This window comes from Poecilia reticulata, linkage group LG19 (genome assembly GCF_000633615.1).
Source record: "Poecilia reticulata strain Guanapo linkage group LG19, Guppy_female_1.0+MT, whole genome shotgun sequence".
Lineage (NCBI taxonomy): Eukaryota > Metazoa > Chordata > Actinopteri > Cyprinodontiformes > Poeciliidae > Poecilia > Poecilia reticulata.
In genome coordinates, this window is record NC_024349.1 from 23,027,391 (window position 1) to 23,052,613 (window position 25,223).

Sequence of the window (25,223 nt, forward strand, 5' to 3'; positions counted from 1 at the left end):
GTGACCCGCTGGTTTGACTTGGGATTCGCCTCTCTGGCTCGCTCCCCGTCTCACATTATTCAAGGTTTCCCACCTTGTTGTACACCCCGAGTAACGGCGCCGCGCTCATTCCTCGAGCGCTGGCCCCGCAGACGGAGGCGCCGCGGTTCACACAAAACGAAAGTGGCAAAGTCACCCGGTGGCAGAGAGGCAGGCGAGTTTCTCACAGCCTGCTTACAGTTGGAAGAAAGTCCAGGAAGTTGTTTAAGGGTTGTTTTTTTTTGTTGTCGTTCTTCGCATCTTTACTGTGCAGCATTCCATGCATCGCTGCAGAGACTCGGCGTGCTAGCATGCAGCAGTGTCGTGCTTGCCACTGGATTCTGTGCCAAAACTAGAACTAGAACAACGCAGCTGGAAAGCATAACAAACGACATCGGTGGAAGAGAAGAAGTATCAGAGATGATCCTGACACCAAGAAGGAATGTCTCTAACTTTTACACACTCAAAATCAGAGCTTCTTAGGATTTCTCTAGAATCTAGTGGGGGAGGGGAGAGAATAAATTATGTACTTCAGTTTATGAAGAGAAATCTAATTGAAAATCAACCAGAAAATTCTGATTTGTGCATCTCTACTGGCAAAAAAAAAAAACTTTTGACATTTTTAATTACTTAGGGTATGTTTCTCAGATACACTATGTTGGGGCGCAGTTACAACTAATCACAGCTTTTGACTGATGCCATTGTTACTTCATATGCATATGTTGTTTGTTGCTGTGGTTCCTCTGTTTAGTTTTCCCTTTCTGCAAGTGTAGAAGCAGACTTCTAGGGTGTTGACTTGTGTCCTCTTTATGCTTCCTTCTGTCTTCTACCCTTATCTCCCTTTTTCCCTTTAGACCTTTGTCCCACTATTCTATCTTTCTCTGCATCCATTACATTTGAAATAAACCCAAAGCAACCAGACAAGACACATTAAAAAAAAGTCTGGAGGATGGGTAGCTGCATCAGATGACTGTAGGCGGACGCGGCCTGGACTGTCTGACATGATGTCCCACGTTGAGGCATCTCAGCACGGATGAAGGCTTTTCAGAATAGCTTGGCTGAACAAACTGCAACAGAGTGACCTTTTCAAATGTCCGCTTCATTATGGGTTCGGACACAAAGTCGACAGACTTGTGTTGTAAATGAAGCCGCTGACAGAACAGCCCTCCTCCTCCGGTGATCCTACACCTGAGCCACAGGCCACAGCTGGGTCTGCCCAAGCCAGCTTTTGAAAAGGATTATCAGAATGGAGACTAGCAGGAGGGAGGAGCGGGTGGGTGAGTGGAGGGGGTTCCCTGCTCCGCCCCCAGCTGACTGTGACACTTATTTAATGCAGATCCCGCTGTGTTTACCCTGCCTGATAAGAGGCGATGTGCAGACCCGGGCCACGGCGACCCCTCGCCTGCATTGATAGCCACGCATTCCTTGACAGGATTAGCCAGATGAGTAATGGCTGTCAGAAAATGCTAATTTTCCAGGCTGTTTTCTTCTCCGAAGGGGATGGCATTCATCCTGGAGTGATACTCTGTGATTGCAGAGGACAAGCTGACAGATAACAGGCTGTTGATCATTACTTAATTAGGGAGGGAGGTCTTTTCCCTCCAACCTTTAACAGACATCTCAGAGAGAGAGAGAGAGAGATTTACAGCATTCTCCACTATTATTGGCAGGCCTTGTACAATGTCCATGAAAGCCTTAAGATGAATCGCTCTTATGAATATGGCACACTTTGCTGCAGTGAGCTTTTCTTTACCATCCTCCTCAGTTTGTAAAACTGAGCCCTCATCCACTCTATGCTTGTTTAGCTTTTTCATTCTTGCTCTGACTGTAAAAAAATGAACATTTTAGGCAAGAAGTGATCTGACTATTGAAGATCAACTCACAGGTGGTTGGTTGGATCTAGTGTTGGGCCATCTGTACCATTTTGAAGAATGTTTGAGACAAAATAGGAATCTACCATGTTTATACCCCAGCAGAACCAAATGGATTGCTAATCTTTTTTGGAGCGTTGGGAATCACTTGTTCCAATAACTGTGGAACAAGTGATTTCTATAAAAATCTAATTGAAATCTGCACTTTTTTTCAGTGCAAAATAAATTATTTTAGGTGGATGTGGGTGGCTTGATCCAAAGTATCAATAATATCAACAAGTTTGTATCAGTTTCAAATCGATACTAGTTTGGTGAAATTAGTATCACACTTTAGTTTCAGATTTGGACTTGAAATTTTATTTTATTTTTGCATCATAGTTTCTCAACTCTACCTCGAAAAAGATGTTGTTTTGCCCTCAAATTAAGTTTTTGCACTTTATTTATTTAGAAAAAAAATGCACACAAATTAGTTTTGTTTTTTTATTTTTTCTATTTATTGTGTTAACTTCTTAACTCTTAACCTCTCAACACCAGTTAATGGACTGTTAAGGTTATATATTCACTATATATTCCTAAAGTATTTTGTAGACACTTCTAAATTTTGTCCAAATTCTACCCTAGGCTTAAACAAAATAACTGAAAGGAAAGCCACAAAAACACCTGAATGTCAGAAGTTTGATGTTACATTAAACCTAAAAAATAAAAATTGTCAGTATTGGTATCAATATGATACTGTCCCTATATTTACTTAGTATCAGATCCATATCAATATATGAAATATCACACACTTCTTATTTTAGAACACTTTATTCATATTTACTAGGAGTAAGTTAGAGAGGGTGCAGAAAAAGTTGAATGCTTTAAATGAACAACAATTTCAATCCATGTTCAGAATATTAGTAGTAAATTCCCAGAACTTGTGAGCAGCATATCATAAACTCCATCTTTAAGGCTATGATCGCTTTAGGTTTTTGTCTGTTGTATGTCACTGTACTCTCATGCCAGTTTCAGAAAAGCTCCTTTCAAACAACACTGTAAAGCAGAATTAACACACGTTTTTGCCCTTTTCTGCCCATTCTGTGAAAGGACCAACACGGTGTGGAAGGGGGAAGACAAAGTCAACCTGCGTCTCTTACACTCCTGTTTGAATCGAGCACAGTAGCTTAGAAAGGCAATGAACTGCACGGCCACAACTTAGGATTTCTAACAGCGCTGTTATCAAGTATTTATGCATGTGCCAAGCAACATGTTTGACAACTGGTGCCACAAAACCAAAGGACGTAAGAGATGTGAGTGGTCTCTCCTCCATTTTCATGACTGTGTTAAGACTTGGGAGAAAAGAGAAGAGAGACCACAAGAGGTTCAGAGCACATTAACACACCAGTCCAGGTGGCTGCCCTTGTTCCAGCATCAACATGCAGCACACTCCTGAGTACATGGAAAAGTACTTTACCAGAGGAAAGACTGAGAGAATGAGATAGTGCCTTGATGATGTCGCAGAGAGCCGAGTCACAGACAAGGGAGCATCGGCTGCATAAAAATCGAGTCAAACTGATATTAAGGCGTGATCTGTGTGGCATCAGGATGTAAATGCACAGTTACGTAACGAGAAATGGCTTGAGGAATGCCAGAAGCGGCAAACGCAGCGTCCTTGGTTTGGAGCAAAGCTGTAAATGAGTTTTAGGCAAAGAATGGTGAGGGGAGAGAGAGGGAGCGGGATTTCAGAGGGGAATTCAAAGAGTTTTATAGGCATGGGCGGGAGAGGAGATTGCTGGCTGGACCTTGAGGGTGTCAAACTATTTTTACTGCCCCCACTCTCGTTCTCGCTTGCTCCAATCAGGGGTGCTAGGAAGCAGTAAAAAGCACTTCCCCCACCCCGCCATTCCTTCCCAAGGAGATGAGCCGACAGGTTAGAACAAACAATAGGTTGTTTTGTCATTTGGATTATTGTGCATGATAAAAGGAGGAGGGAAAGCACCTTCTCTGGGAACGGACGCAGAGCTGTAAACAATCTGAGCGGACCTTGGTCAAGCTAATCAGTGAGAATTTGACTTGAATGCTCAGCAGAATCTGGAGATAATCCACCAACATCTGCAATCAACTATGTCTTGACCCTCATGTTGCTGCACTCCAGAGATGTCTTTTTATTTTGTGTTTTTTTATCCAAAGCCATGAGTGCTCCCTGCACAGTGCACTCCTTATTGGAGTGGACATCCAAATCAAAACACAATCATATTGCCTTAAAGTCATGGAAAATTCTGCTGAGCTCTGGCTGCCCGAAGACCCCTTTACCGGGATATGTGAAAACAGAAAACAGATCAGACCTGCCGTATCACTAGGACAACACTCTGCTTGGGTAAAAGCCACCTCCTGACAAGATAAGGCCAGACATGTTAGAGTTAGAATAGCCAGGACCTAATTTTAGAGTTTCTGTCTGCCTTAGTGGCTACAACACAAACACAGGCACTGAATGCTCCTCCACTCCACTGCTACACCGCTACACCTCCCCCCGAGCACTCCTGCACATGTGCCAGCAGATGGCTAATGCCCAGACGATAAAAGAAGTTGGGACAAGCCTCAGCAAAGCTTTCCATCTTTCTTAAACCTTCCCAGTGACCTAATAAAGAAGCTCAACAGGGGAAAGAAAACAGAAGAGTCCTGATGGGAAGCACTGCAACGATCTGAAGTGTGCAGTTGGGCGGCTAGAGAACCTAAGATAAGAGTTGTGTCGGTGCAAAGCTCTGAGAACGTCCAGGGCATTATCCTGCAATTGTGATGCTTAGCGCTGTAATCCTCTCCAACCCCCACCCCAGCCGCTAACTTAATAATGACATGATCAGGTCTAGACTGAGTGTCCAGGTCAGGTTGACTGTACTCCAACCCCAACACACACCAACACTTGGGTTTCAGGTCTACATGAAGATCCTCAACCTTTCTGTCCCCTCTCTTCCTCTTACAGCTTGTTTGCACAGCTGCTGGGATGCAGTCTGAACAGGCAGCTGTTCTCCACCACAGCAAGGAGAAACACACTCTGAGGGAAATGAGCCCTGTCTGCGAGAACAAGATGCAGTTATGCATCACTTTCACCTCGCTTCCATCAGTCCACCCAATGTGGTGCATGTGACGATCCGCACGAATGGATTCATGGAGCACGAGATGGAACAAACTTTTTGCAATATTTTTAGAATTTTTTTTTAAATTTATAAATCAAGTAAAGGTTTTATGAAATTATAAAGTGAATTTTAATCCCTTAACTTTCATGTGGACACTGGTGTTGTCATGGACCCATTCACTATATGTTCTGAGGTTGACAGTTAAGGGTTAAAACAATGTTTCTCAAATAGGTGCCACTGTGTGTGTGTACAAGTACTGCCTTTAGTTGTACTAGGAAAAACCTATGCTTGGCTCTGAGAATGAAATTACACTTAAGACTCCACTTTTTAGCAGATAAACGGTATAAATTGGTCCCTAAGGGTGCTATCTTTTGTTTCTTTGCAAATTGTTACATTCTTGTTTAAATCAGTTTAATTCTACAATATTTGGTCTAAAACCATCTTGGTGCTGCGTCTCTTTTGTTGGCTGGTGGATATTGCAGTCAAATTTTCCGATTGGTTGTAAAGTCACAGCTTGATTGATACCTACGTCACAGTCTCGTGTTCGGGTACAAACCCTCTCAGACACATGCCCCCAGAGCGATCTGTGCTTCACATGTCACCAAAGTTTCAAATAACAGAGAAAAGCAGCTAGATTTGTCGCTAGACGCTTTATTGAAAAAATGTTGTGAAAGGCTATGAAAAGTCACTAAATGTAATAATGAAGTTACTAAGTTGGCAGCAGTGACCACACCCCCATTTAACCTGCTCTCTTAGCTCCGCCCACTTCGGTAGAACTGTTCAATAATGGTCTGCGTCGGTGCTATGGTTTTAATCGAGTCTAGTTCAAGTTTAACTTCGAAAATGTACTCATAGAATCATTAAAGATCTAAAAATCATAAAGTGATTCACAATAAATCAATACAACAGCCCAATAGTCAACAATACATAAACAACAGCAGCTCGGTTTAGATGATTGTCAATGGTTTGTGACTTTCTGCTCTGATCCACAGACCAAACAGAAACCAAACAGTAACAGACACCCAGCGATCATTGTTACATTCAAACTCAATGTGATCACCAGGTCTGATTAGGAAACCCGTAAACACGAGTCTTTGTGAATTGTCATGGAAAAAGAAGGCAATTCAGGTATACTTAAAGCACTCACTTTGATATCTGGGGCTCCGACGGCTTACATTTATTTCACAAAAAGGAAGTCATGCCGACGGAAATCAGGGCTTTGCAAGACATCCGACGATAAATCTTGTGAAATTTCACCATTACACCCACTGTAGAGCCTCAAGTTAAAGTGTTCTGGAGATCTCAGATTGGTGCTTTGCTGTCCTCTCTCTGTCTGCCCTCTCTAAAAAGCTACTCTAAGTGGCTACATGCATCTTTGTGAAAGCCAACCCCCCTCCCAATCATTATCCCTTTAATGTTTTTCCAACGGCAGATTCCAGCATTTATGGTACAGGCCTATATCTGCCCATAAAGCCTTTTATTGTTTAGCTGAGCTCTATGGCGGCCGTAACCTGGTTTTCCCATTTTTTATGGGGACCTTCACTATATCACTGGGGGGAGGACAAAGCTGCACACCATCGGTGTTTACCAAAGTATGGCCCCACTCATAAATCCATCGTGGCCGGCGGCATTCTAGAAATACCTCGGCAGAGCAAGAGGAGACAGAAGAAGGAGGGGGGAGGAGTCTTAGCGTTACGCATACCTTGTAGTCATCCATGCTCTCCAGCCTTGAGTTAGAAAGCCCATATCCTCAATGATCATTAAGACTATGTCCCTTTGAATAGAGTCCATCACTCAGCAAATCAAGAGAAAATTGCAAAGGATGTTACCCTAGAGGAAGGATATCTTCATATAAGCCATCCAAGACTTGGAATGGCCCCCATTAGCTGGAGTACATACAGAAGGACAGCAGGTTCATTTCATGAAAAAAGAAGACAAAAGGGACCAGGAATAAAATGATTTGACAAGAAAAAGCTAAAAGAGACATTAGTATAGCAAGTAGCCACCAACAAAATTTCTTATTTTGGATGCACTTAGAGCACTAATAGAAACAAAAGCGTGATGAAGTAAATAATTATTGTAACAGGTTTATTTGAAAATGGTAATTTCTTAAACCATTTTGGTGTAAAATAGAACAGATCTGAAAACTACAATGTTTTAGGGACGTTATTGGCAATGTTCCACAGAAACAAAACCGAAGCTGATTTTATGAAAGAAATTGAGGTCTTGTACATGGCATCAGCCACATCATTTAAAAAAAATAATACACACACAGGATCAGTTTCAGAAAACTTGTCATTCACATCAACCCACACAAATATGCAGCTGAGTATTGTTTTAAACATGAAAAATCCATAGAGGGCAGTGTAGTGGAAAGCTAAAACCTACGTCAGCCAATCAGATTACTTCAAAAAAACAACTTCCTTTTAGGAATCAACAGGCTTCAAGAAGTTAATTTGTTTGGAAAGAAATATAGGCTGAAGGATGTCACAGGTTCGAGTCCTGGCCTGATGATCTTTGCCGCATGTCATCCTCCTATCTTGTTATCATTTTCTTGCCTGACCTCTCTTACATAAAGGCCACTTGAGCCAATACAACCGTAATTAAAAAGAGAAACAAAAAAAACAAGACGATGTCGGTTGGGAATTGTATTGAAGCAAGGATGTGAATAAATTGGCACATTTCTGGTCACACACAGTAATAAATCTCAATTTTCCCTTGTATACACTCAAAGATTTCCCAAACCTCAACTAAATTATTATTAATGATATAAAAAAAGACTTTTTGTGTGGATGAAAGGCCAGAACACACAAAAATATATCCGTTTCTCCAGATATCCTACTACATGGGTGTTTTAGGCCACAAACTCAGCAGTGTTTTGTAGGGATGAGGGACACCTATCAGGGCTGCTTTGGTGTTTTTTCCAAACGTGTCACCCTGAGGTACACCAAGACAGAACAGACAATTTGACTTCAAATTGTTATCAGAAGCATCTATATTTCTGAACAGTTCGGATCCAGGCACCACTTATTGAAATGTCGGCGACCAACCTGTTGGCTCCAGTTGTTTAGCAGAAAATATGGGTGTAGTTTTGGTCAGTTAAACCAAAATTAAGAAATTAAACCCTGTTGTACTAGAGCAAAAAGATTGCATTTCAGGAAACAGAAATACAACAATGAAAAAGACAATCATTAACCGCCTAACTGACTCACTAGATGAATCAGAAATGGTTTGCAGAAGTTAATCTCCAGCAGTGCAGCACTGAAGCACACATTAAGTGCTAAAAAAAAATAAATTAATCTACACTTGAAGTGTGTCTCAGGCTTTCAATTCAGCCTCTTGGCTCAGTTCAGAGCACTTTCTGGCCTTCTGCAGAAGATTCGAGCATTCCCCGCTCAACTCCTCTCGCCGCTTTCAATCGCCTTATTATCTGAGGTGCTGCTGAGGGCCAATTGGCTCATTTCTATTGAGAAGTGTGATACTGGAGGGGATCTGAGAGGAAGTGAGGGGGGTTAGAGGTTCGCTTTAAGTGGATTGCCCTCAGTCTTGTTGTGCCCAACCCAAAGCATTATAACACTTCTGCGGATGACCTTCGCTTGAGTGGTGCCCCCAACGCCAGGCAGGGTGCGGTGATTGTCGTGCCTGGTACACAAAGACTGAGTGTGCCTGCCGCCCCCCCACCGAAACACACTCGTATTGAAAAACTGCAGGGTTATTGTTGTGTAGTGTCTGATTCTGGGATGTGTTTGTTTTTGTGGTGCTGGGTGGCGGCGCCTTTAATGCAGCTCTAATCCTACTCTGTCCTGTCATAAAAACCCCATCTTCTCTCTTCTGGGCATTTCGCTTGCTGCATACTGATGCATTCTGAGCGTACATGCTTTGCGCACGCTTTGGTGCACAACCCCTGAAGTATTGTGAAGTGTTTCAAAATGCTGGGCAGGTTCGTATGTTAATAAAACATGTGAAACCTCCTGCTTAGCCAGCAAGTCGGGAGCTGGGGACAACAAAGGCCCTCGGGAGAGCAACAGACTGCACTGCTTCGGAGCATGACAAATGCCTCTGCCACAGTCACCTCTGTGGCCCCTGTTGCCCCGCTTTGTACGGGGAGGTGGGGAAGAAAAGCCGGGGGGAGGCACTGCATGGGGACCTGCCTCATTCAGACCTGGGGAAGCAAACAAGAGGAGGGAATGGTGCAAAGGAAGACTGAGAAATTGAGAGAGGAGAACAGAGAAGTGAGGGAGAAGGAGGAGGAGCTTTCAACATTTTATAAACAACAAGTTATGTGTTTGTGTGTGTGGGGGAGTCATGGAGAAGACTTATTTGGTTATTTTCCACCACACAACTTCTAAATAGGCCTTCAATATGCAAATATAGATTCATATGTAAGAAAGAAAAAAGTGAGTCAATAATACAAGCATAATAATACAAAAGTTCTAGATGTCTATTGGGCATGTCATGAACATTCGCTAAACAACTAAAAGGTTCCTTCATAACTTTCCTACTTTATTTGTGATATCTAAAAAAAAAACAGCACAATTTTTAAAATGACACAAAGCTTTCAAATGAAAACAAAACAAAAATCTACATCAGCATGTGTTTACAATTAGCCTCCTTTACTCTGATATCCCTAAACAAGTACAAATTCACACAACAAATTTGAAAATCACCCTCTTGAATTCACAATTCTGAATTACTTTGTTGGTGTATCACATAAAATCCCAAGAAATAAATAAAATTTTGTGGTTGTAACCACAAACTTTAAGCTAAGAAAGGTAAGGATTGGGAATAAGTGGAATGTAATTTGTGCCTTAGTTGGCTAAGTCCGAACTGATGTGGCTGGCCACACACATGCTATAATACAGTAGTTCAGTATTTCACAAATGTTTTGTGGAACTCCAAAATATTTGGGGAAAATCTGATCTGCCTATTTGTGGATGTTTTCATCTATAATATTTGAAAGAATAGACAGCTTGAAAACCCCAAACACCTCAACGCAATGCAAGCTGACATGCTACTGGCTGGCGTTTGCAAAGAAGCCAATCCAAGAGCAGCATTCATGTTCTTTGGCACTGACTGGTTGTGCTGCCAACAGTGGAGATGAGGAAGAGAGTGGATATTAGCTTCTGCAGCAGAGCTAAGACGGTTTCCACTGTGTGCATTAATGCATATTAAGATATATTTGGTGTTTGAGCTGTTAAAACAGGCAGCTCTAAGCATTGTTTGAGGGAGTCTTTCAGCTATTCACAGGTAGTTGTGGTTCCTCATCCAGAGGATCCACTGACCAGGTTATTCTTACTAAGAACCAAACTCCTGAAGAACTCCAACGTCTGTCCAAACTGTAGTTTTATTCCTCCATAAACATTTATTTTAGCTACTTGAATCCCCACAGTACTACAGAGGTTTTTTTTTAAACAAGTATCATATTCACATTCCTTTGTTTAAGTTTTTATGACAAGCTTCCCTTGGAAGCTGTACTAGTCTACCCTGTCGTACCACGGCAGACATCCCTGTGTTGTGGTTGTTTAGATAGGGAAGGTTTAACTCATTGTAACCACAGGCAGCAGGAAATTAAAAAGCTGTGGGAGGATTTCGGAGATAGTCAAACTTTCTGCTCTCATGTCCTTTGTGTAGACATTCATCAACCTCACATGGCCTTTCATATGCTCAATAATGTTACATATATTGTAATCTGAATGCCATGACTTCTCCAATAAACAGATCTACACTGATGCATATTTGGTTAAAGATGTGTGAAAGCTGAACTCCACAAATTAACGTTTTTCTTCCCACTAACTGAGCTGAATGTAACTTTAACTACAACTACAGATACAGCCTTGTTTTAAAAAGCTCAAATAAAAACATTAAATATCTTTCTTTGCAGATGATACAAGCTTCAACATGTAGAACAATAAAGTTACGTTTTGGGCTGATAGCACCCATTTGCAGTCATTAGCGGCGTTTCCATTGCAAATGTGCGCAAATCTTTGTCTATGTTCCGCTAATGTTGAGAAAACACATCTTCATAATTGCAGTGTTTCCATTAAATAAGAAATTAAATTAAAATCACATATGAATAAGTTTGTTCATGTGATAAATCATTAAAAATCATGGCAGCAACTCAGAGGAGACGTCTTATTCAGTGGTTGGAGCAACAAGCCCCGCCTCATTGGGAGCGGCTACATGTGTGGCGTTTTAGAGAAATTCTAGTTGGCCATTTTATAGCAAATCCGTAGCTAGAAGCTACAGATTCAACACTTTGGAATTACACATAACTTTTTATGAACTGTGATCCTGTGGGAGCTCTGGTGGAGCCAGCTGCACATTATGAGAAAAAACAAAAACAAATCATCATCCTCCTACTACTTTGACATTTTCACCAGTCGCAACATCCAGCTGTTGAACATGTGACTAGTGTGATGCAAACAAAGTGTTTCCATTGCAGTTCTGCAAAATACATCTATTCCCATATTGGTGAAAAACCACCTCATCCTAGCACAAAAACGTTTTAGCGAAAAAGGTAAATTTTTTTGAAACTGGCGTGTTTCCAATAAGTGAATGTATTTTTGTACTTTCAATTTGTGCAATGTTACGGTCAACGGATTTGTAGCTATTGTGGCTACCAGGGCCATCTGTGTGGTGAAGCACTAAGACAGATTGTCTCACAAGAACGTAAATAGGCTGAGGGAGGGGGGGGGAGCACAGAGGAGCAAATCATTATCTGCTCACATGTTGCCATTCTCCGCTTGATACCAGGACAGGCTTGGGGGTTGCTACATGAAAAAAGGAATCCTGATAATATTTAACCAGTGGAGATCTATCATCAGTCTGGACCTTCTCCCCCCTGCATCATTAGTCCTCACCCCCAGTTTTAGGCTTATTGTCATTCAGACTGATGCTCCTTTTCAGCCTGTATTCAATATTTTTGGCCCATTGTTCCACATTGCATGCCCCCTCCGAGATACATTACTTTTCCCACTCGGCGGTGAAAGGAGAGCAACAACGGCCAGAAAAGGAACTTCATATGTTAAAATGTCAGGGCTAACAAAAACATCTAAAGTCTGGCTTTTTGCATGCATTCTCAAACACAAACTCCAGGCAGACCATCTCTTTCTCCCCCTTTCCTCGCAGACATGGTTTTTTTTTGTCTCAGTCCATCTCCTCACACATACACACACGCGCGCACACACATCCACATCCATGTAAGCAATGACCCTGTGGGCTTTAGTGGGCTCTTTGAATGAAAAAGAGAAGTCATTTATCCGACTCATCTTTGCTGCACCTTGCAGCACCTTTTAAAAACACTTTTTATTCCTCGCTAAGGCTAAAGCTGCAGCTCACTGACAGCATGATGGAGAGCCTCATTCTGACTCCCTTTCTTCCTTTGTCTCCTCCTCTCACACACTCTCTCTCTCTTTTTCTTTCTCTCTCTACTGTCTCTAGAGCTTTTTCTCTTTCCATTGGAGCTGCCAAAAGGCTCCTGGAAAAACGTCAAGCTAAGCTTCAGTGGTGTGTAAGAAAGTTGTGTGTTTGTGCAGATTTATGGATATGGCTCATTGAAAATTAACAAAAATGATCTTTCGAGTCAACATTCAGTCTTTTCTTAACTTTTAATCACAGAGAAATGCCATTCCATTTTGAAGGAGGCTCAGTTTAATTTCTGTCTATGAACAAAATCAAATGAAGACGCAAGTTACTCGTCAAAAAAGTTCATTATTTGCTGCCGTAGTGAAATCTGACAATGAAATATTTGAAGAAAAAGATGGAGTAGATTTATTCAGAGGAGGAAAAAAAAGTTGATTTGGAGAGGGGTGAACCATTTGTGTTAATCTAGTAACATTTTATATCATTATGCTGTTGAAAATCCCAGTGACAACTCATTAGCGCTCTGGCAGAGTCCAACAGGAATCACTCAAAATATCCTGGAAATATTAGAAATATTTTTATTAATAACAGTTTTCAGGTTATGTCTATATATTTATCAGGCAAACCTGTTTAAAGAATTTTCAAAACAGACCAGTGTATTTACATTTGTAATGGTAGGATTTTTCTGTTTTTCTAACAGGGAAAGTTTTTGGCAAACTAAAGATCATTGTGAGAAATACTTAGAGGGGCAGAAAAAAATCATTTCTATAGAAAATTGCAATGTTTAGTCAGGGAATTCTTAATAGATTCATAATGTTCAAAAATCAAATTAAATTTTGGTAAATTTATATTTTGAATAATTCTTAAAAAAAATTTTTATTTAACAATAAGCCCCCCACCCATCTACAACAACTCTGTCCAGGTCTGTATTCGATATTTGTGTGTGCGGTACATAAAGAAGAAATGGTGCATATTTCAGAAGGAAGCCCAGCCACGTGTCTGGCTGCTATAGCATGAGCAGAGGAGCGCTTGCTCTGGGGTCAGTGTGTTTGTACACTAGAGTAGTTTCTATGCACCCGGGCAGACGTTAACACCAACACCTCTAACCTGCTTGGCCAGCAGCCGGCCTCTCTCCCTCACCCCGCCTCAGTGCGCGGATCATCGCTGCCATCTTTCCTTCCCTCCTCCTGCTTTTTCTCCTCTGAGCAGAAAATCGCTTTGGATCATAAGCCGCCTCACGGCAAATTGAAAAATTTTGTTATTCTAACCTGTAGCACATACCTGCTAATGTTCGTCTGTGCTTAAACGTACTAGTGAAGTGGAGTTGCTTATGCTTTCTGAATGGGCCACATGTAATACTTAAGCGTTTTCTGCGTTAAAACCATTAAGAGCACTTTAGCAGAGGAAAAGCAGTTCTGAGCTCTGATGACCGGCTTTAATACGATAGATGCTGAATGTGCTGGTCCACCAAATAAAACAGCTGAAATGATCCACCGAAAGGGTGTGAGCTCATTCCACTTCACGCATTGTGTAACTGCCACACATGTTGACACCGATTTTGCAATAATACTTGTGTCAACTTTAACCCAACGGAGAGAGACGGCAGGGCAACGAACAGTAAAGTGGTGTTAATAAAACGCAGTGAGAACCGATGGTTTCTACACTTCCCCTTACTTGATGCAACTTCCCTATGTTGCAAAACCAGTGACAGTAATATGTTTGATATGTGCATACAGATTGGGGTTCGCGTGCTCGTGCAGTGACAGCGCCATGCGGATTGCGTGAGTGGCTCCATCGCCACTTAATACAGACGTCAGCAAAGGTCTTGATGATGACGCTAGCGAGTCCGGGACCGTCCGTCACTTCTGTGAATTTGTCCGATTTGATCATAAACACCCAAATTAAAAAGCACAAGTGCACCTACATCGACAGGGATGTTGTTGAAAAGTTTTATTTTTCCACCAGCACATCAATTCGAAGAAAAAATATTCAGTATTGAACTCAGAGTAATGGATTGAAAGTTTTTATTTCCAGTAGTTTTGAAGTTTTCATCAATAGCAAAAGGATTTTTATCACAGAAATGTTTCATCAGGGCTCACAGAATCACGGAGAAGTTTGCTGACTGGACAGCTTTCCATCGACATGCTCAGCAAGGAAGGACAGTCATAAAGGGTCGTTGCTATGAATATCATATTCACTGAATATCATATGTGAGCATATTAAGGTAGTGTTAAGTAGACGGAAAACTTGTGGCAGAAGCAGATGTGCAGGCTTCCTGAATACCTCAGCAGAGCGTCCATGTCACGCTGCATTAATGCAGCAATTCATGCAAAACCCCCAACCACATATTGAGAACATGGACTGTACAGTACATGGACATTCTGTACAGTAGCCTGACATTTATATCGGAATCACAAACAGAAAAAAGCAAAACGGATTTTAAAGAAATAGCAACTTTTGGGGGGGGAGGGGGGAGTATTTTAAAATAAATCTAAAAAATATATATTAGAAACAACAAAAACGGTGATTGCTCAGGGTTTGGATGGATTTGTGGTATTCAAGGAAACAAGAGGAAGTGCTTTTTAGTCTGCTTGTTCTCATCTCTACTTCCCTGAAACGTATATTTATATATTCAAATTTAGGGATGCACCAGCATAAATATTTGGCCCAATACCAAAATACTGCTGTTACGGCTGATTACCAATATTTACAGATATTGTATATATTTCCCTTTTGACATCATAAGACGACAACCCCACATTGCTTCTCCTTTTCACTTAAATGCCCCATATAATCCTTTGCTGCATCACTATGACTGTCACATGACCACAACAAACTCCAGAAACGCAACCAGCAAAAATGTATAAATCAATATTACATCTTACTTAGTCTTATTTATCAGATTGATACAATATGCTAAAAATGACTAATTTTGATCAATACCAATGCTAATACAGATTTATTGTTTATCACAAAAAAACATTTAAATGGTCTTATATGACATACAAAATTTCACAGAACCTGAATTTAGTTTTTTTTTTACCTGTAAGCAATAAACGTTTAAACTCCATCCTTCAGCACCTGTAACACATGCTGAAGCCGACAGTTTCCTCTATGTGGAAACCAAACCTTCAACCGAGAGCCGTTAAGGTTTATCCAACACTAGAGATGGCAGCGCAGAGGCAAAGACACTGGTTGTGAATAATTCATAAAGGACAGAAAGTGACAGTTAACGGGAGTGTGTCATAGGACACTAAAGCTCCATCCATCCATCCATCCATCCAGTCAAGCATCCTCATTCATCCCGTCTCACTCACCTCCTCACTGCACTCGGAGGGGTTCAGATAAAGGATAATGGATCTGCTGACATTCATCTGTCCTAAATAGAAATTCACATTAAATAACCTGTTAAGTATGAGCGAGCATGCAAACAGTCAAAAAATCCCAGTCACATGGGGAAACGATACAACACAATAAAAGACAGCAATGCCACCATCAATGTGCGTGAAGCTAATGCTTTTTGCTTTTTCAACTGTATTTCACAATAGATTTACATCAATATTCATCTGGAGTGACACATAAAGTGGTCAACTAACCAGCAAAAGCAGATAACTGGAAATAATTTGCATGTCGAGCAGCCACCGAACGCACATCCGCTCGTGTTGGAAAAAGGTGGGTGAACTGAAAAGCAACCAGTACCCGTCTGTCTGCTGCAGGCGAATGTTGGGGGCGTGTCTGGGAATTTCCATCTTTATGGTGGCAAAGCTTAAAAAAGTGTGCCACCACATTGTCAACACACCACCACATTGAAAAAAACACGGCAGTGTTAGCATCATGCTGTGGGATGAAATCAGGTTTAAAGCTTCACACAGGGGCGGATCTTCACCTTAGAGCAGGACAACAACCCAAAGCTTAGATTCAATGGAGCATCTATGGAGGAATCTGAAAATTGCTGTTTACAACAAGAAAGGATGTGCAAACAGATCTGGCTTTACCCCGAGATTCTTGCGGCTTTACATGCAGGTACCATAATGCAATTACTTCGGTGGTGCACAACAACACGAGTGCATGCCAACCATGTATCATTTTCCTCTCACTTCACAAGTCCTCACCACATGGTGTTGGTTTCTCACAGGAATTTCCAATAAAAGTCATTTTAGCTTGTGGTTTTTAATGTGACAAATTGTAAAGTGGCTCCAGAGGTGTGAATACTTTTGCAAGGCAATGTGGTTTCGTTTGATGGAAAAAATAAAAAATAAAAATCAGTGAGAATTAATGTGCAAAGCCACAGATCTGACAAGATGCAATAAATGTGGCGTTTAAACATAAGCCGATTGAGTGTTGAAATAATCAGCGAGAGCAGCGGCGGCGGCAGCTCGCATTCCTGCTTTCCATGTCCCGGCTGTTTCAGGCGCTTCTCCCAGCGTCGCAAATCCCACCATCAGCTGCATGCAGGTGCACGATCATTCCAGCAAAGAGATAACAAAGGGCCACGGCCACCTCTCTATCTCTCTACCCTCGTTTGTGTGCCAAAAACCCAGTCATCTGGCAAAAGAGCTGAGCAGTACACATCAACAAGGGTGTGTTCAGCGACCTACAGTAAAGCCACACAATATCGCTCACCCACGGGCAAAATCAGTGACATTAATGTTTAAAGGCCAGAGTTTCACTCACAAAAGAACAAAAAAAAAAGTATTTAGATTTTGTCATATTTTCTAAAATCGTTTATTTCTATTGGCTTGTAGATAGGTATAGAATAAGAGCATCTCCATGTGTTCCACTGGATACATTTAAGATCCAGAGCAGTACGGTGTGTTGTAGCTGTGAGTATTCACCCACACTGTTAACCAAGAGTGACACTACATGAAAACAAACACATCGACTGTCAAACTCATTCAGAATTTATATTGTAACACAATATGTACATATATAAACCAAATATGTTTTCACGTCCGATAGTCCGGGAGACTCGGTTCAATTGGGGACCAAAATTGCAACATTTGTTACATTTTTTGATGAACTGTGTTAAACGAACCAAACCCTATGACAAACCTGTTTACCTCCTGGCCTGTGGTGGCGCTGCACTAAGAACCACTGCAGGAAACGACACAAAAACCTGTAAACAAGATGCAAAAATGCTATTTTTGGTTCTAAAACCGTCAAAAAAACTATACTTCTAAATGACAGTAGCTGTAGAATCTAATTGTGACAACAATAAACATCTGCTTGTTTTAGATGCTAGATACTCAATCCAAATAACCTTCGCAACCCTAGCAACAGTACATTAATGTATTCTTTTCAAAGAGGCAATTTATATCTGCTTAAATGATCAGTATCAGCGGGAAACATGGAATCCAGAACATCCCAGCCATCGGCAATGTATACTGATACTTGGTAGGATGGGATGCTTTCGTTCCAACTTACATCTGTTTTATTCAAACCAATATTGAACGATATTCATATAAGGATTAAAAAGGTACTTTTTAAATAGACGGTGCTTCTGTTTAGCTGCCTTCAAAGCCAATTGGCCAAGCTAACCAAGATATAAGCCCTGATTTTTTAAAAATGCATATAGATATGCATGTGGGTCTATATGCAGTTCTAAGAAATGGTAAAATAAAATAAAAAAGATACAAAGAGAAAGAACTCTATGGCTACCGCAGTCCTTAGCCATTCATCAGGATATTAGCTAATGTCCTTAAAGCAGTCATGAAAGGATTGGTTTGTTTTGTATTTTGGAATGTGAGCAGAAAAGTTTCAGTGAGGATTCAAAGGGAACATTGCTGGCATGGTAACCAATGCAATTATAAATGTACCTCACTCTGAAATAAATACAATTAGGCTGCAAAATTCTGTTTTGTGGAGGAGAGCACTTAATTCCAAGAACTGAACAATACACAAGATTTCAGGAATAATGACCCATAATGGCACCGCATGTCCGTGTACATAAAAGTGCAGCTCATCTTTTCTACTTCTCAGATACGTTTTAGAATTTCTACAATTATTAGAGCAGGTCCTTGAATTGTAAAATGGACAGGAGAAAAACTTTCCCCAATACAACAATTCTCTTTGCTTTCAAAACTCTTGGGCAACATAATTATTTTCTCAATTACATATAATAGAGAAATAAGTTCAATTGTGCTTTGTTCAACGAAAACAAAAATGTTCTCCAAACTTGAAATGCTTGAGACGGAAAACATAATTTTGTAGGTAATTTCTACATTTATTTATTTATTTATTTTGGCTGGAAAAAGGATAGCGCCTATGTGAAAACTGTTTCAAACTGAGGGTAGAAATTAGCTGCCATCTCGATTTGAGGATTTTTGTTGTTTTCCTTCAGTGTCTTTACCTAACCCCCTTATTTGTTTTCATTCTTTGGCTTAGTCAACTGAAGAAATCCACAACTCAGTGTAATCAACTTAACTTCTTTGCCTTCTGCCATGCCAAGCCGCCATGAGGTTTAGTGGTCACACGACTACTTCCTTGGCTTGATGGCAGCTTCGGCAGCCAGTGACGACGAAACGCCAGCTGCTTTTAGTGCTAGTACGCACTAGCTACAGTATTCCATAATGTACTTGTACAGAACTGCCTTATGGACAACATCTACTAGTCGTAGAAAAAAGTTTAAGTGTTGAGCAATCTGTTTACCTCCTCACCAGTGTGGATGCAGCAGCAAGAACAACTGCATAAAATTAAATAATTTTCTGAGGAAGACATGAACACAATTCCTTTATTGAAATGTAAACAAATGAACGGGCGTCAGATATTAGTGGTTGGAGGATTTATCTTTTGTCTTTGGCAAAAGAGTACAAGCTTTTTCTGTAGCTAGCCCTATCATTTGATTTGGCTGTATTTACCCAGAATGCCCTGCGCAGTAGTTCACTTTCTGCTTTTGGAGCGTTCTCCAGTCTGCTGGAATTCACACATGCATTCAAATCACACTAGAATTCACTTCAACCGAACTGAGACCTGGGTTTAGAGGCGGACCAGAGATGGTGTTTTGGATCAGAGTTGGGTTGTACATTCACGCCTCCCTAAACGAACCGGACTTTCTAGGCAAACAAACTGGAGTTGGATTTAAAGAAGAGTAAACAAGGCTGGCGTGAATGTGCCCTAAGCATGACAACAGAAACCCGTGGCGGGGACAAATACTTTTTCACAGTGGTGCATACTGACGCCCAGTTGAAGCCAAGTAGTGATCTGTGACAATTTCCTTCTTCCTCTTAGGCTGTTTTCTTTTTTTTATTACATTTTCTGTGGCATTAACTTCCTTTGTGATGGATTGCAGAACAGCTTGTACACAGGCTCGTGCTTCCAGCTGATCAATATTTCACATGCACCAGCTTCGCCACGTTATATAAATGCACAAGGATGACAACACCGGCCATTAACCGGCCTTCAGGATGGAGGGAAGGAATGCTGTGGGAAGAGGGAGGAGGTGTCAGTGAGGCTCCTGCACATATATTTTCCCTTTCCTCTCTTCATTTTCATTACCCCTCCTCTGTATATTCTCTATTTTCTGACCTTTGCTTTTTCCCCTTTAATCCTGCTGTCTGCCCCACTTTTCTGCTCTCTGAAGTTATGGTAGATATGCAGTTCCCCTTCTCTTCCTCATTGCCCCCTCTGCTCAGACCCATCCTGCCTGGTCCCTGTCTCTCTTTTGGGGGGTAGTTCAGTGCCAGTTTTATTTGTGTAATTTACATCTCCTTTGACAGCCTTCTATGCCCCCTCCACCTCCTCACTACAGCCCTTAGGTTTTACAGCCTCCAAACCTCGTAAAACAGCCTCTCTTTGTGATGAGAAAAGGAGTGAAGGGGAGCACGACTGGCTGAGCTGCAATCCAGAGAAAGCTGATTGTAAAGAAAAAAAAAAACTAAAACACATGGTCAGTTGGTATCTGTTAGCTTCCTGGCTTGCTATTTGTTACTGTGAGTTTTGGACACCCACTTCTACACTCGTAAGGGCCAACTTGGGGAGTGATTTTTAAGCTTTTAAAGTTGATTTTACTACTTAGGTATTTAGGTGATGGGTCGTTTTAAAGTTGGAATCAGGCTGTCAGTTGTGAAATATTTAAAATCAAGTAAATTATGTAAAAAAAAATTTAAAAAGGTAGAAATCATGTAAAAGCTCACCACTAGCTCTAAAACTTTGTGCGCATGAATATGTCTGCCACATCCATTCATCCATCCATTTTCTTTACACCCTTGTCCCTTAATGGGGTTGGGAGGGGTGCTGGTGCTTATCTCCAGCTAACGTTCCGGGTGAGAGGCAGGGTACACCGTGGACAGGTCGCCAGTCTGTCACATTGCTTGAGAAAAAAAAAAAATCATACACACAGAATTGGTTTCGGAAAAGCTTTCTTCCATGTGAATCCACACAAAACCATCCTGAGTGTTGTTTAAAAAATGGCAAACCCATAGGGGGCAGTGTAGCGCAAAGCTAAAACCTGTGTCAGCCAATCAGATCATTTCAAGACAACAACGGCTTCCTGTTGGGAATTAAACATGGCACCTGGAAGGTTCATTTGTGTGGACAGATAGGTTAAACTGCTTTTAAATAATGTATCAAAATATGAAGTCATTAAAACACAAGATGAGGTTGAAAGAAAGCATGTGGATAAATTGACATTATTTCTTGCAGACTAACCTAAATCTACGTTTTCCAATGTATGCAAATCTGCACTTTGGCTGTAGTTTTCATAATGGTATTAATTTGAGATTAAACAAAGAGGCTAAAATTTTTATGAGTTTGGCTCAATATCAAAAAATTAACTGAGTTAGGGAAACAATGAAAAAATACTCCTGTTACATAGAAACTGTATAATACCGGTATTATGTATTTAACAGGTGATGAGGCGAACTGAGCATGAACCAGATAACAAAAGATGTACTATAGTTCTGTTCTCTGAGCTGCACCTGGTTTATCATAAAGCCACTAAAGACCATAATTTTTTGATCTTGTCCAAACTCATCATATTTAACATTATATAAAAAATGAAACCAACGACACACAACATACCAGTCTGAGGAGGCATCAGCTGCTCGGGACAGGAAACTTTGCCTGTTGTTGTGGCTCATATGTGCAGTGCTGCACCCACTTTATGTATCCTGACAACAGTGTCAATGTCGTCTCTGTAAAATATCTCTAAAAATTCTTGTAGTGTTATGAATTACTGCTCCTATGCCTGACTTTTTAAAACCCTGGCATGCCTTGACACCAGCAACCAGCTGATGCTTACTACTGAACCAGGGCAATTTGAGGATTGGTTTCTTTACCCAAACGAGCTTTAGTACATCCACGGATTAGGCATTAATCCATTAGCCGTCATATGCTCACGGTATACTAAGTAAGTTGGTCTTCAGGGTCGGAGGTTAAGTGGTAGTGCCATTATTAGCTGGCATGGACTTCAAATACACCTGCAGAACTGCAAAAATCTGTCTAAATTCAGGTACTACTGACACACACTGGGTTAAGCTCCATTAAAGGCCAAAGAGCAGGTTCGACTGGCTGCATATTTATATTCCCATTAAATACTTTTAAACAATGTAGCTAAACCACTCTGCATCAGTTTATTTGTCTTGGTTGTTACAAATTTAAAAAATAAAAAATTAAGGTTAAATAAACATAAAAATGCCTAAATCTGATCATTTAACTAAACCTGTTCCAACAAAAAAAAATGTGATCTGTTCAGCAATCACATTTCCTTACAGCATATCATTAGTAATTTGGAGGATGTTTTTTGTTGCTTCGACAAAGAATAGTTGAAATCGATATTTTGGTTGTCACAGCAACACAAAAAGGCAGGTAAAAGCTGATGCATAACACCTGAGTGTAGCTTTCCATCTTCCGCTTCAAATTAAATCTAATTGGTGTCAAATGTTTGTGCAGCAAAAAATTCTAATTTAAAGATATTAATAAATGTTTCCAGGGGTCAAAGGTCAACCAGCCCCACCACATTTAGAAAATCAAACTATGGTGTCAGTCAACTGTGCCACATTTGTGCAGCAAAAATATTCATTTGTGCACTTATAATATTTAAGATAAAAAAAAAGTTTCCAGAAAACACCGGAGAACGATTTGCCCTCCCCACCCACACCAACAAAATCCATATCAATTAACTTTGTGCTGATAAAGTTGCCCGTAGCCGAGATGACTGACACAAAATTTATTTGATGTTGTAAATACGGGGGTACATTTGATGACATTTGACGACATTTAATGTCGTTTCAAAAATTAATATCTTTGAAACGACAGCAGCACAAACAAATATTTTTGCTGCGCAAACATTTGCCATCAATTTAGTTTTGTTTGAAGAAAGTGGAGGGGTCAGATTCACTTAGGTATGCATACTTTGTTAAAAAAAAGTCGCAGACAAAACAAGCGAAAGTTCCAACAAGCGAACTTAAAAATTAAATGGGAAGAGTGTAGGCAGCTATTTTAGAGAGAAACCTTCAAAAGACGGTCAATGCTCCTGCTCCGGAGAAGAATGCAAACCAGAGAAAAGAGGAGCATGGGAGACTGAGACAAAGAGGTAATGAGGGGAGGAGATCAGCGAGACTGCATCTCAATGAGAGAAAAACCACAGATGAGGGAAGGAGATTTCATGGAGGGGAAAGAAAAAAGAGGAGGCGACGACACACCTCTTTGAATAAAACAGTCAGAACACTTACTTAGAAGAATCAAAAAGGTGTTAAATGGGATAAACAAAGTCACAAATAAATAATCCCAATCTCCATTTGTTCGGGTGACTAACTTTCACTGGTGCTGTTTGAGAGAGTGAGGTAACAGCAGGAACCTCTGACTTAAACACAGCCAAACAAACCCTCCACCAAACAACAGCAGGATGTGGAGAACGTAGAAAGTTTAAGGATGGAGTCATGGGGAACAATGACCCCCAGTGGCTGCTGTTATGCTTCTAGAGAGTGCTGTGTGTGTGTGTGTGTGTGTAAGAGGAGTTGATAGGAACTAATTAGGAGAGTTTGGTCAGACAGCCTCTCAAAGTTCACAACAGCAGAATGGTAAACAAGCCCTCTTGAGCATCTTATTCAACAACATCACACACACACGGACAAACGCATACACACACCAAGACACCACCACCACCAACAGCAACTTCTGCCTGAGCAAGACAGCACATGATGTGCCCTCTCGCATACAAACGTTCGGTTTCTCTCCGTCTCTCGCTCGGCGCGATGGCCTCCATTCTTTGCCGTTTGTTTCTGTGGTTTTATGAATGACTGACAGAATTACTGGTAGTGAAACAAAGATGGTGTGAACTGCAATGCAGGGCGGCAGAGGCATGGAGGAGGGGCAGACGGTTGCCACTGTAAAGTCACTGCAGTATGAGAACGAAAGAAGACAAGCCGGCGGCCCGGCAAAGACGCGATTAGCGAGCGTGAGCATGCGCCGTGCCGTGAACGCCATCTGCTCTGGTTTAGCGCGCTAAAAAAGAGGGAAAGAGAAAGAGCAGAGTCAGAAGACAGGGACATGTTTACTATTTTTTTGGTTGGGGAACTCACACTGATTTTAATTTAAGCTACATCGTTGGCTTAATTAGATGTTAGAAACAGGAACTTGTGGTACAAATATGTAAATCTAACCACATAATACATGTTCCCTCTTAATTTAGGTGACAAGTGTTATAAAAGAAAGCCAACTATCTCTTTTTGAGTGAATCCATGTTTTCTGCAACTAAATGTCACCATCATGTAAAATGTCAGCAGCAATTCAACGACACCTAAGGTTGCAAGGAAGCTCTTTTAACTCTTTAGATATGAATATTCAGTAGGGCTGACCTCTGCGCCATTCCAGAAGCCTAACCTTGCTCTATTTTATCCATCCTAAAACCAGTTTTCAAATGTCTGGAGCACCAAACTATGGAAATGCTATATCAATCTGTTTAAGACAAGTTTCTGCCTTTTTGAAGAAAAGCGTTTACAGTCAGACAAGATTGGAATGTGAGCAATTTGGACACAAAAACAGGAAGAGCATCTTTTAAATTAAGACAACTGCACCAGTTAACAAGCATGATGGTGAGAGGATTATGCTGAGGATCTTTTTGTCAACAGTGGGGCTGCTGAAGCAGACAAAGCTTCTGGATTACAGTGGACTCCTGGTATTATGGACCTATGTACTACAACCCCCACAAATAGCTAAAATCAGCAAATATCTCATCTAAAAAGGCTTAGAACTGCCTATTTTAATAGTTCAACTGCCAAATTTACCTTAATATGCATCAATGCATTCAGAGGAAAACATCTCTACTTCTCTACTTGAGAAGGTAAAATCTACAGTCTTCCTCACGAGTGGCGCTTCTTGATTGGCTACTTTACAAACGCCAGCCATTAGCACGTCAGTAGCATTGCTGCTAGGCACTTCAGCTTCTCAAGATGCATTATTTTTTTCTAATCTGTTGAATTCTGTGAGTAGGCTAATTTTCTGGGAATTATTTGGAGTTACGTTCCACAGAAAAATCCGTGAACAGGTGAATACGCAAAATGTGGAACCGGACATAGTTGGAGGTTCACTGTACCTCCAAACTCTTCTGCTTCACATGAAAACAATAGCCAAGAGGTTTGAAAACCAGAAAAAAAGAAGGTGTTCCAAATGGAAGCTGATCCCAAACACAGACCTGGTTTCTGTCTGCGTTTGGCTCCTACGGTCAAACACCAGCTCCAAAGGTCCTGAGTTTAACTCTTAAAAACTAACAGGCAATTACTAAAATACAGCTAGAAAACCAGGCAATTTCATAAAACTCTACCTTTCCTGACAAAAGAAGTGGCTAAATATCGTCAGTATTATACCATAAGCTTGTTGGCCACTGGAACAAACATTTAATAGAAAAACTGTATGCATATAA

At 40.9% G+C, this 25,223-nt stretch overlaps 1 protein-coding gene across 1 annotated transcript in view; it reads right to left on the bottom strand.

Moving 5' to 3' along the window:
* raraa (retinoic acid receptor, alpha a) overlaps positions 1 to 25,223 on the bottom strand; it is a 169,035-nt gene that overhangs the window by 52,289 nt on the left and 91,523 nt on the right. The window lies entirely within an intron of this gene.